Here is a 13,318-nt window from a genome sequence, read left to right as displayed (position 1 = left end):
TTGCTATGTTATGTATGAAATACTTTTATCTTAGCAAAATATTATGCACATACATAAAAATACATATGTACACATACACTATATAAAATGTATAATGTTCTGTTTTAAGTATTATGTTATGTTGGTGTGTGCACTTACGTATGTATATATTATGCATAACTTGGTAAACTAAAACCAATTCATGTATAATGATGTTGTACAAAATATTGAACGAAAAAATCAATGTTTCATAATTTAATATTTGAAAATGGATTCTTTTCCTAGGAAATCTCTAGGAAATTTATGAGAACTTCCAATGGATTTCCGAGGAAATGCCTCATTCGTTACAAATTTGTAGGAAATGCATAGGGAGTTCCAAAGGATTTCCTAGGAATCAAAGTCATTTTTTCATTCATATTATTTTTTATTCGTTCCATACTTTGTGCAACTTTGTTATATATGAAATACTTTTATCTTACCAAAATATGTATTCTGCACATACATAAACATAAATATATACACATACACTATATTGAATGTGTAATGATAAACAAATGGTTTGAGTAATATGTTATTGTGGGGTACAGACTTACGTATGTATAAATCATGCATAACTTCATAAACTAAAAACAATTCATGTATAATGCAACTGTAAAAAATATTGAACGAAAAAATAAATGTTTCATATTTTAAAATTAGAAAATGGATTTTGTTCCTAGGAAATCCCTAAGAAAAATAACGGAACTTCTGATGGATTTCCGAGAAAATAGATTAGTCGTCACAAATTTATGGGAAATGCATAGGAAGTTTCAAGGGATTTCCTAGGAATCAAACAAAATTTTTCATTCTTATAAGTTCAAATGTTATTTTTTATTCATTCCATATTTTGTGCAACTTTGTTTTACATGAAATATTTTTATCTTACCAAAATATGTATTATGCATATACATAAACATTAATATGTAAACATACACTATATAAAATTTATAATGATAAACAATTGTTTTGAGTAATGTGTTATTGTGGTGTGCACACTTAGGTAAGTATGTATCATTGCATAACTTGGTAAACTAAAAAAAAAATTCATATATAATAAAGTTGTACAAAATATTGAATGAAAAAAATAAATGTTTCGTATTTTAATATTAAAAAATGGATTATCTTCCTAGGAAATCCATAGGAAATATGTGGGAATTTCCGATGGATTTCCGAGGAAATACATTAGTCGTCACAAATTTAAGGGAAATGCATAGGAAGTTCCAAGGGATTTACTAGGAATCAAACTCAATTTTTCATTCTTATTATTTTTTATGCGTTCCATACTTTGTGAAACTTTGTTATACATGAAATACTTTTATCTTACCAACATATGAATTATGCACATACATAAACATAAATATGTACACATACACTATATAGAATATATAATCATAAACAAATGTTTCGAGTAAGGTGTTATGGTGGTGCGCACATTTACTTATGTATATATCATGCATAACTTGGTAAACTAAAATAATTTCATGTATAATGATGTTGTGCACAATACTGAATGAAAAAATAGATGTTTCAACTTTTAATATTAAAAAATGGACTGCGTTTCTAGGAAATCCCTAGGAAAAATTAGTAAGTTCCGATGGATTTCCTAGGAAAGACATTATTCGTCACAAATTTCTAGGAAATGCATATGAAATTCCAAAGGATTTCCTAGAAAGCAAACACGTTTTTTCATTTTTATAGGTTCAAACGTTCTGTTTTTTGTTCCATATTTTGTGGAACTTTGTTATACATGAAATACTTTTATCTTACCAAAATATGTATTATACACATACGTAAACATACATATATGCACATACAATATATAGAATATATAATAATAAACAAATGCTTTGAGTAATGTGTTATGGTGGTGTACATACGTACGTAACACAAGTGTCTATATAAATTATTTAAGTCTAGTAACAGTCATGGTTTAATTTGTTTAAGTAACACAAGTGTCTATATAAATTGATCATTTGTATGCTAGTTCCTAGGAAATGCCTCGGAAATACTAAGGGAATACCAAGGAAAGTGTAGTAAGTACGACATTCATACGAAAAATGTAGGGACAATGACTGTATTCTCTACTAAACTCGATATGATTTATTTTGTTACAAGGGGAAAAAAATGTTAAAAAAATATTACTAAGGAAATACCGAGGAAAGTTGGGTATTGATAAAGATCCTAGGAAAAGCGTAGGAAATACCGAGGGAATACTGAGGAAAGTGTAGTTAGTACAACTTCCATGGGAAAAATGTAGGAACAATAAGTGTATTCTCTACATAAACTCGATATGTTTTTGTTGTTACAAAAAAAAATTGTTAAAAAAATATTACTAAGGAAATACCGAGGAAAGTTGGGTATTTATAAATATCCTAGGAAAAGTGTAGGAACTTCCGAAGGATTTCCAAGGAAAGCGCGTTTATGGTTATTCCTAAGCATTTCCTCGCTAATTGGTAGGTAATACAGAGAAATTCATTTTCCTCGGAAATATCCGTAGGAAATCCCTCCTTTTTCTCGTAGTGAATAATAGCATTTGAAAATTTATAGCATTTTTTATATTATATCTTGTATCAAATAAAATGCATATACTATTGTGTTTATAGATTATTGAATAAAAAATGTGTTTTTTATGATTTATTTACGTATATTATAGTATATGCGTATGTATGGACTCGAAATAATATGCATAGAGGAATTGAAATTTTTATTAAAAATTATAGCCTTTCTTAAAAAAAAAAAAAAAAAAAAAAAAAAAAAAAAAAAAACTTATCCACTTTCTTAAAAAACTTGTTTTGTAAAAAAATATAGATTTTATTTTAAATATATATTTTTTCAAAATAGTATAGTTTTTTTTTTTTTTTTTATTTTTATTTTATTTTTTTTTTTTTGGGGGGGGGGGGGGGGGGGGGGTTAAAAAACTCATATTTTCTCAAAATTTAAATCTGCATTTTTTAAAAATTCAAAAAATTATTATTTTTGTAGAAAAAATTCAAAAATTAGATTTATTACTTTAATTTTTAGATCTTATTATTAATATTTCCAATAACACAAATAATTAAACATTAATAAGATTCATAAATGATGTTTATATCCTTAATAATTTAATTTTAATCAAACATTTCACTTTTATTCCTCGGGTTCGCATGACTCATGCATATATGAGTTCTTAACGGGTTGCCAACCATATTAATAAAGGTTGAAAATGATGGAATCATTCTAAGTCATTAATTTATTTTGCCGTAAAATGTTACGGCATACCGGACCGACGAAGATTGAGTAGTATTCAGATATTAATATAAATATATGTATATTCATATATGAATAAACCAACTTGATAACTAACCACGACCAACAACCGCCACCCCCGTAACCACCCATTGTCGTCAGTGGCGGAGGGAATACCGGGGCTACCCGGTGCTCAACCCCCCTAATCATCTATCCTTGAACGCTTTTAATAGGCTCATAATAGTTGACTAAGTCATTTTTGAGCAAATCTCTTGAATTAGAGTTTTTATTTTGTATAGTTAAATTTCCATAATTAGTCTTTTTATATTTTCTACTTACCGTATCTCTAAGTAAATTTGTTATGTTTTTATTTCTATAACTTCCAACACATACCTTCGACTACCACAACAAATACATAAGTCACATAAATATTATTATTATTGTATATTTTTCATATTTTATTCCACTTTACCACAATGTTGCAAATATTTTTTGGTATGTAGTACATAAAGTGGTAAAAAAAATTCATTTGTAAAAAAAAAAAAAAAAAAAAATCAAAGGAAGGTAGGATCGGATCGGATCTCGATCCTACGATCCTACCTACGATCTTACGATCTTACCTGCGATCCGACCCCAAATACGATCCTTTTACGATCCGGATCGTTTTTCATACCTAGGATCGTAGGATCGTACGATCCTACGATCAAGATCGCGATTTTGACAACTATGGTATGTACATACATATTATAATTCTTTTAGATTCACACCTTATTTCAAAAATATGTTATTATAGGTGAAATAGTAAAATAAACGTTGTATTTTTTATAGATTATTTTTTCTTGTCATTTTTTTTTCAAAATTAAAACATTTATTATAGTATTCGAAGATAAAATATAATTTAATAAATTATTGCGATGTATACCCCCCTCATTAAAAATTTCTGGCTTCGATCCTGATCGTCATCATATTTATATATGAAAAATCACTTCCGTTATACGTACTTATATATGAATATATATATATATATATATATATATATATATATATATATATATATATATATATAGGTTCAGGTTCATTTGAGACCATCCAAATTTTATGAGAACGTGAAACCAAATTTTAAAATGCAAAATAAATGGAAAAATCCAAAAATTCTTTTTTTAAATATTATTTTCGGAACTTGAATTAACTAAAAAAATATATAAAAAAATTAAAAAAATTCCGTTTTTTTTTTTTTTTTGAAAAATACGTGAAATATTCTAAATAGAATATTACACTAACATATTCTTAAAAATAATTTTAAAATGCAAAATAAATGGAAAAATCTAAAAATTCTTTTTTTAAATATTATTTTCGGAACTTGAATTAATTAAAAAAAATAAAAAAAATAAAAAAAAATTCTATTTTTTTTTAAAAAATACGTGAAATATTCTAAATAGAATATTACACTGTACATATTCTAAAAATAATTTTAAAATGGAAAATAAATGGAAAAATCAAAAAATTCTTTTTTTAAATATTATTTTCGGAACATGAATTAACTAAAAAAATAAAAAAAATAAAAAAATACGTCTCACGATCTCACAAAATATAGGTGGTCTCAAATGAACCTAACCATATATATATATATATATATATATATATATATATATATATATATATATATATATATATATATATATATATATATATATATATATATTCATATATGAATTGATCTCTTCAGTTGGCCCGATATGCCCAAACACTTAAACAGCAAATTCAAAATGAGTGACGCATATATATATATATATATATATATATATATATATATATATATATATATATATATATATATATATATATATATATATATATATATATATAAAAGTAGGTTCAAATAACACATGTCTAGTCAAAAGGGCGTGAATGTGGAGAAGGTAAAGAAAGGCAATTTCATTTTTTTCGGTTTCTTATTTTTCCATTTTTAGGGCTACAAAAAACCAACACAACCCTAGTTCTTTCTTCTTTTCTTTCTTGATTATCTCAATTTTTTTTCAATGTCGGTTTATTGAAATTAAAAAAAAAAAAAAAACAAATTAACAAAAAGCAAACATTTAGGATTTCAATAGGATCTAGCAGATTAGTGAAAGTTTCAATAATTTTTATGTTTAAAGAGTATCATACCATTAAATTTCTAACAAAAAAAAATTATATCTACACTAAAGCCCTAATATTTTCAACGATTTGACAAAAAAGTCCTAAACTTTATTTTTTTTACAGTAAAATCTTAATTGACGATTTAACAAGAAAGTCCTCAACTTTATTTTTTTGACAAAAAAGTTCTAATTACCGGCTAACCGGGAAAAAATGGTAAAAGTGTCAAAAACTACCGCTAATTTGGATTTTACTGTTAAAAAAATAAAGTTTATGACTTTATTGTTAAATCGATAAAAATATTGGAATTTTACTATATATATATATATATATATATATATATATATATATATATATATATATATATATATATATATATATATATATATATATATATATATATATATACATAAAAGGTGAGATTCTCTTTCAATCTTCTTTCCATTTATCAATTAATATTTCTTCCCTATTTCATCTTTCTGCAGGACATGTCCTGTCAAAGGAAGTTTGTAATGGAAAATTTGTATTATACAGACTATGCAACAGTTATGTCTCACTAATCTGGAGAAATGTACTACATGCTTTTTTGAGATTTTTTTAATCGACTATATGTGACATTAAGCATAAGTGGCCCATCTAGAATTGTATATATTCCACAGACCACTCATACCTGTTCACCAATACCACTGCCATATAAAAGAGTTGAGGCATAACAATTTGCAAGTTATACTAATAACATAGGGTCGATTTAAACATGATAAATTGCCTATTTACTATAGGTAATTTGGTGCAGGTTTTAATCTCATATATATAATATCACAACCAAGAAGCAAATTTAGAAATCCGACAATTTCTAGTTTCCTGGCAAAAGGAATCAGCAACGTTTTATTCAAGATAGTTTATTATACATAGAATAAAGGTAAAAAGACATAAATTATGCAGATACATTTTTCCAAGAATTCACATTTTATGGTACCAATATACACCTTTGTGCTCGCTATTTTCATCAGGCTCGATGTAGATGCATTCCTTGGCCTCTCTGTACATTGCTTTGAAAATCGGAGTCCTGTCAATCTTATAAAACTCGCCCAAGATTGGTTTGATTGCATCCCTTGCCTCCTTTGCATGATAGTGTGGAATGTATGAAATCAAATGATGCAAGACGTGAGTGTGTGTAACGTCATGCAACACTCTATTCAGGAAGCCGAAGTCCCTATCGATTGTTGACAAAGCCCCTCTGATCCAGTTCCATTCAGTTGAATCATAATGAGGCAGTGACAGATGTGTGTGGTGCAAATATGTGATCAAAACGAAAAAGACAAATACGCCTAGCACCGGAACTCCATATATGCAGGTTACCCAAGCAGCTCCTTTCTTATCTACTAGAAGTTTAATTGCATAAAATGCAGCAAGAAGACCAAAATCCGATAGCAGAACTTGAATCCGTTCACGCTGGGTGAAAATTGGACTCATCGGATCAAAATGGTTGGCAAACCTACCGTATTTCTTACCAGAAATATTAGTCAAGAGGTATAAAGGAAATCCTAGAGTCAACCTAAACACCAAAGTGAACACTCGACCGGGTGGGTTGTTAAGAACTTTTGAGTAAAGCGTGACTTTGGACTTGCGTTTAGGAATGTAAACTTCATCGTTATCAAGTGAATTTGTGTTGGCATGGTGATTTCGGTGGCTGTATTTCCAAGAGAAATAAGGGGTGAGGAGAGCGGAGTGGACGATGAAGCCGACTGTGTCATCAATCCATTGGTAGTCACTAAAGGCATGGTGACCACATTCATGACCGATGACCCATAAGCCAGTAAGAATGCTTGCTTGGCAGAACCAGTAAACTGGCCATGCTAAGTAAGCTAGAGGAGAAGGAAGAATAGGAATATATTTATCGGCAAGGAAGTAGAAGACGTAAGCAACAATAAGATCATGAACAACATAGTAAGATGAACGGATGACTGATCTCTCGAAGCAATTGGCAGGGATTGCTTTCTTTAGATCACTTAATGAGAATGGTGGCTCAACTGGGACACGTTTTAGTATATCGTTGCCCTTAGTTGGATCCATCATATTACCACCTGCACCCATGTTGTTTACAGATGGTTTATCTGCAAATGAAAGAGTAATATGAGATTTATGCAAAGTAAAATAGAGAGAATTACAAGAACTCAAAGCCCGTGGAAGAAAGAGAGATATCAGGGAAAATTACATTTAGCTTCTCTTCAGCTCGTAATTCTGATTGGGTCACCATGCTTCATATATTATTTATAGCCAAGAGTTGCCAAAATAATGGACTCACCTGTACAAATTGCTGATCATTTTTCTTATATATATTATAAATTTCTTAATCAGTTTACAAATACAACTTAAATGTGTTAAACATTTCTAATTCATCAGATGGGATGTAATCAAACTTACATATAAAATGCTCAGAGAAAGACTATGGCATAACGACATTTAACTAACAAAAACTATTTTGATTATCAATTATTTAAGAAATTTCTTATATATATATATATATATATATATATATATATATATATATATATATATATATATATATATATATATATATATATATATATATATATATTGAAGACTATGGCATAACGACATTTAACTAACAAAAACTATTTTGATTATCAATTATTTAAGAAATTTCTTATATATATATATATATATATATATATATATATATATATATATATATATATATATATATATATATATATATATATATATATATATTACAATAAAAGTACAAATATCGTGTCTTTGAATGTTTTAACGTAATATCAATCTTACCATGATTAAAATCACTTACCTTAATGCTATAATGAAGGTTTTGACGGTTTCTTTGATTTCTAATGTGGTCATCTTTTAAATAGCATTTAGTGCTCACCTCCCTAACCAACATCTTGCGTTTTATGTAGAGTTACCTAAAAGGTATATGGAAAATATACATTGTCGTATATTCTTTTGAGACATGCATATGTGATTTACTGGCACGTCAATTAAGAATATAGTCAAAATAAGGTATATTGAAATCCCGATTCTCAAGCTTTACATGAGCCATATATCATTGTAGCTTTGCATGGTTGTTTCACTATTTAGATTCATGATTATCGGCTAATGCAGTAGTGAATGCTAAATGAGCATTAAAATAAATTAACATGCTATTCATATATGTTGATAAATCTTATCTATCTAGGAATCTCATGTAGATTGACATCAATAACTGTTTGCCCACCTAAAAAACTTCATTGTGTAGTTTTTGGTTAATCCACTATAGATCGTGAAGCCAGATATCGATCATAGACTTTTAATTAATAATTTGATAATGGGTAATTATATATATAGATAAAATTTGAGTTCCTTTAGGAACAATAGTCTATTCCTATTGATTTTAGTTATTTTTTTTAAACATACTGAAAACTGCATCAATGGTCGGATACGTGTCCAACACACGTCACACCTGTTATGTTCCTCCCTCATCAATTGTTCTCAACCCATCCAAATACTTCCAGAACCTATGGAATCCACAGCTAGCCCTCCTCGAAACCATTTTCCTCGCCGTCGATTCTTTTCTTGCTTTCTCACACCTTCTATTTTACCCTAAATTCTTACTTTGAGTGTTACAGTTCTTTGACGGATTTAGGGAGTCCAAAATCATGTCGCTCTCACTGCCTTTAAGTTCGTGTCGTCGCCGCCTTCTCTTCCAACATCAACGAGTCGAGCACCAGGTATTTTTTTTCAACCTAACTTCTTCCTGCTTCCTCCATCGTACTACACCTTCCTTTACCAAATCTCTATGCCAATGTATGTGTAGTGTTGCTCAGTTGGGAATTTGAGCACTTAGTCGCCGATTTTTCACCTTTCTGCTTCTTCTAGATACTCTTTTGTCGGTGATTTCCCCTTTCACCGATTTTTTTAGTGGTCACTGCTTCCTACAATCGTCATTGTCTTTCTCCCTTATTTTTCTCCTCTTCTTCCGGGTAATGGTTTCTTCAGTTTTTTGTGGCTTATAATTTCTTTTGGGTCTTTGTATGTAGTTTTTTTGGATTGATCTTGGCTATTGTCGACATTGCCTTGCGTTTGTGCTTGTGTGTTCATTCCTCAAAGCATCTGATTTCTCTTTGGAGTCGATGAACACCACTACATTCTCCTTCATTCTAAAGGTTTTTGCTTCTGATTATCTTTTTTTTTTTTCTTCTATTTGTTGCAGATTCCATCCAACCCTGTAAAATCAAGAGATAAATTCATACAACTTTTTGTCTTTTTTTTTTTCTAACCACTAAGAAATTAAAAAAAAAAAGTCGAACAGTTTAAATATTCATGAGTTGCATTAGATTAAACAAGTATCAAAAGAATGAAATCAAGGGTTAAAGTTTTATCCCAATATAAGGAAGATATATTTTTTTATTATCCTTCCACGAAAAAAAAAGTTACATAGAACAAAACATGGTCTTATTATTGCTACCAAAAAATTTCAAAATATGTAGTTATATATAAACATTTATCTCTTCATTAATTAAGTGTGGAGTATTAATTTTCAAATATAATTTGAAATATTAACTTTAATAAGACTAGATACATGTATATTATTATCTCAATTACATCATAATTAATCATAATTAATGTGTTGTTAGTGGAGAACATAAAATTTTAGAAAACAATTCAAATATGATTAATATAAATAGTGAACTTCACTTACATAAAAAACTACATTTGGACTCATAAGTTTCACTGATGGCATATACAAACATAAGTGTCCTTAATCCATCCGAAAATGATTGGGTTATCAAAGTGCGATTACGTAAGATGTGGGAAGCATATATGTATAGTTTAAATCTTTACAAATATACATTTAAAAAAAATAATGATAATGTATTTAAATTTGATATAATAATTCGTATACTAAGTTCACATAATATATTGATTATTTTGAATTATATGATAATATATATACATCTATTAAAACTACATAATCTCAATCTTTTGAATGACCTCGACCAATGGGTTACTCATGAATAAAATTAAATATAACATATGATTTAAAGTTATTTATAGTTATTGTTATTGTTAATTAAATTTTTAAATTTATTTAATTAACATATTAATTTTTATCATTGTAATTATTTAAATCATCAAATAATTTTTTTTATGATTTTAAAGGTAACAGTATAATAATTTATATAGAGTTGTTTTAAAGAAAATGGGTTGAAAATATTATGTCAATAACATAACCATTTTAAACATATATTTTTCAATATTTTAACAGTATATTTTTAACGTACATTACGCAACGCGCGAGAAATAGTTTAAAACTCACACTACAACTCAATAGCTTATTATTTAAAATTAATGTAATTTGCCTTTATATTATCCACTACATTCAAAAGTTTTTTAACTTATATTCATTTGAAACTTCCATGTAGTTTTTCTTTCACCACATTAATTTGAAACTTCCATGACTTTTCAATTTCTTTCTAATAATAATTATAATTTGGCTAATTAGGTTAAATAAATATTAAACCTAAAGCATAAACATATATAAACTAAACTTCAATATTAAAATAATATTTTTTACTTCTACTTATAAAGTAATTTTTTCAAACTTTTAACATATTAAACTTAATTTATTACTTTTAATATATTGTTGGATGTAAATTATTATCATTTTAAAGATACAATTTTTGAACAATTTGTATAAAAATACTTCAATTATTAATTTAAATATAACATTACAATGCCATCTTAAATATAAATTTTAGTTTAATTCAAACAATCCAATGAATATTTTGTAAATAGTTAAAAGTTATACATTATAACATATTTCTAATAATAATTATAAGTTGGTTAATAAAGTTAAACAAATATCAAACCTAAAGTGTAATCATAAATAAAGTAAATTTCAATTTGAAAATAATATATTTACTTCTATTTATAAAATTATGTGTTCAAGTTTTAACATATTATACTTAATTTATTAGATTTAATATGTTGTTATATGTAGACCATTATCAGTTTAAAGCTACAACTTTTGAATAATTTGAAAAAAATACTTAAATTGTAAACTTAAATATAACATTATAATGTAAACTTAAATATGAATTTCAGTTCTCATAAATAACTAAAGAATATTTTCTAAATAGTTACAATTGTTAAATTATAGTGATAAAAGGTAAAAAGTAAACTGTAATCTCGATTTAACTAAAATATTTCCTAAATATATTTTTATAATGGTTAAAAAATTTCAAATAAGTAGCTTAAAATAACTTACAATAACAATATTTAAGAATAACTCTATATAAATTATTATATTGTTAACTTTAAAAAAAAAAAAAAAAACAATGTTCGATTTTTTAAATAATTATAATGATAGAAATTAAAACATTAACTAAATAAATTTTAAAAAGTTAATTAACAATACCAACAACTATAAATAACATTAAATCATATATTATATTTAATTTTATTCATGTGTAACTCGTTGGTAGAAGTTATTCAACCGATTGAGATTATGTAGTTTTAATAAATGTATATATTATCTTATAATTTAAAATAATAACTATACTATATCAATTTACTATACAAACTATTGAATCAAATTTAATAATAACATTATTTTTATATTTAAAAAAAATATATATTTGTAAATACTTCAATTATATAGGAGTTTCTGAAAAATATCCAAGGCACTTCGTAGTCACTTAATAAAATAAGACTTTCCAAAAGTATTATTTCTAAATTGAACTGAATAAGAAATGATGTTTACTCAACATACACTCTAATCAAGACAAAGGAATAATCTACGTAAATGATATATTATATAAATTTGGATCCCATAGAGTCAGTGGACAAAATTTAACAAAAAGTTTTGTGATTGGAATCAAAATAAACTGGCCTGTTTGACGGAATCCAATTTTTAAATGGGCGTGTTATTTGTCATATCCTTCCAACTGTCTTAGTTTTAACCCCTTATATCATATATTATTTTAGTTGATATTATATTATACATATTAGCAATCTTTATTGATATATTTAATAAAGATATGTTATTTTTATTATACTATTAATTATTATATTTTTATTGTTATTGTATTAAATATATTGTTACTGATATTGTTATCTTACTAACTACAAATGCTATTGTTTTTTAGTACACCCCATATACCACATATTATTTTAGTTAATATTATATTCTACATAAGTGATTTTCAATCTTTATTGATATATTTAATAACGATATGTTATTTTTATTATAATATTAATTATGCCATTTTTATTGTTATTATATTAATAAATACATCATTATTTACATTTTTATCTTACCAACTACTATTACTATTGTTTTTTAGTACACCCCGTGTATTTGCCATGTCTACCTCCTATTACCTTATATTCATAATTGATATCAAAATAAATATTTATATTAAATATAAATTTCATTTTTAGGTCCACGTATCTTTTCACTATATAATTTTTTTTAAACTAAAATCATCAAACAATATTAATATAAATCAAAAAATAAGTAAAAAAAATATATAAAAAACTCAATTACCAACACCACTCACTACCCAAACAACATCATCCACAATTACCACTAACACCACCGCCACCCACCTCCACCACTCATCACCATCACCCCCAGCAACCACACACGATAACTGCCACCCACCACCATTACCATTACCGATCATCACCACTCGCCTCCACCACCCATCACCACCACCCGCCACCACCATCCACCACCACCATCACCGTCACACGGTCCACCACCCATCACCACCACCCGCCACAACCACCCTTACTCACCACCTACCAAGACCACCACCACTACCCATCACCACCACTTCACCCATCACTACTACCACCACTACCAACCACCACCACCTACCACAAAACATCACCATCAACCGCCATCACTAAC

General features: G+C 27.2%; 1 pseudogene across 1 annotated transcript; it reads right to left on the bottom strand.

The window, feature by feature from the left end:
• Positions 1–6,229: 6,229 nt before the first annotated feature.
• LOC145009100 (delta(12) fatty acid desaturase DES8.11 pseudogene) lies at positions 6,230–7,677 on the bottom strand (annotated as a pseudogene). Its single transcript, XR_013663737.1, has 2 exons — positions 7,595–7,677; positions 6,230–7,493 (listed from the first exon to the last, which is right to left on the bottom strand). The product of XR_013663737.1 is annotated as a delta(12) fatty acid desaturase DES8.11 pseudogene (transcript).
• Positions 7,678–13,318: the final 5,641 nt, after the last annotated feature.

Source organism: Lactuca saligna, chromosome 8 (assembly GCF_052625555.1).
Source record: "Lactuca saligna cultivar CGN05327 chromosome 8, ASM5262555v1, whole genome shotgun sequence".
Lineage (NCBI taxonomy): Eukaryota > Viridiplantae > Streptophyta > Magnoliopsida > Asterales > Asteraceae > Lactuca > Lactuca saligna.
Note: the sequence above shows the minus strand (reverse complement) of the source record. Positions and strands in the feature narration are given on the sequence as shown.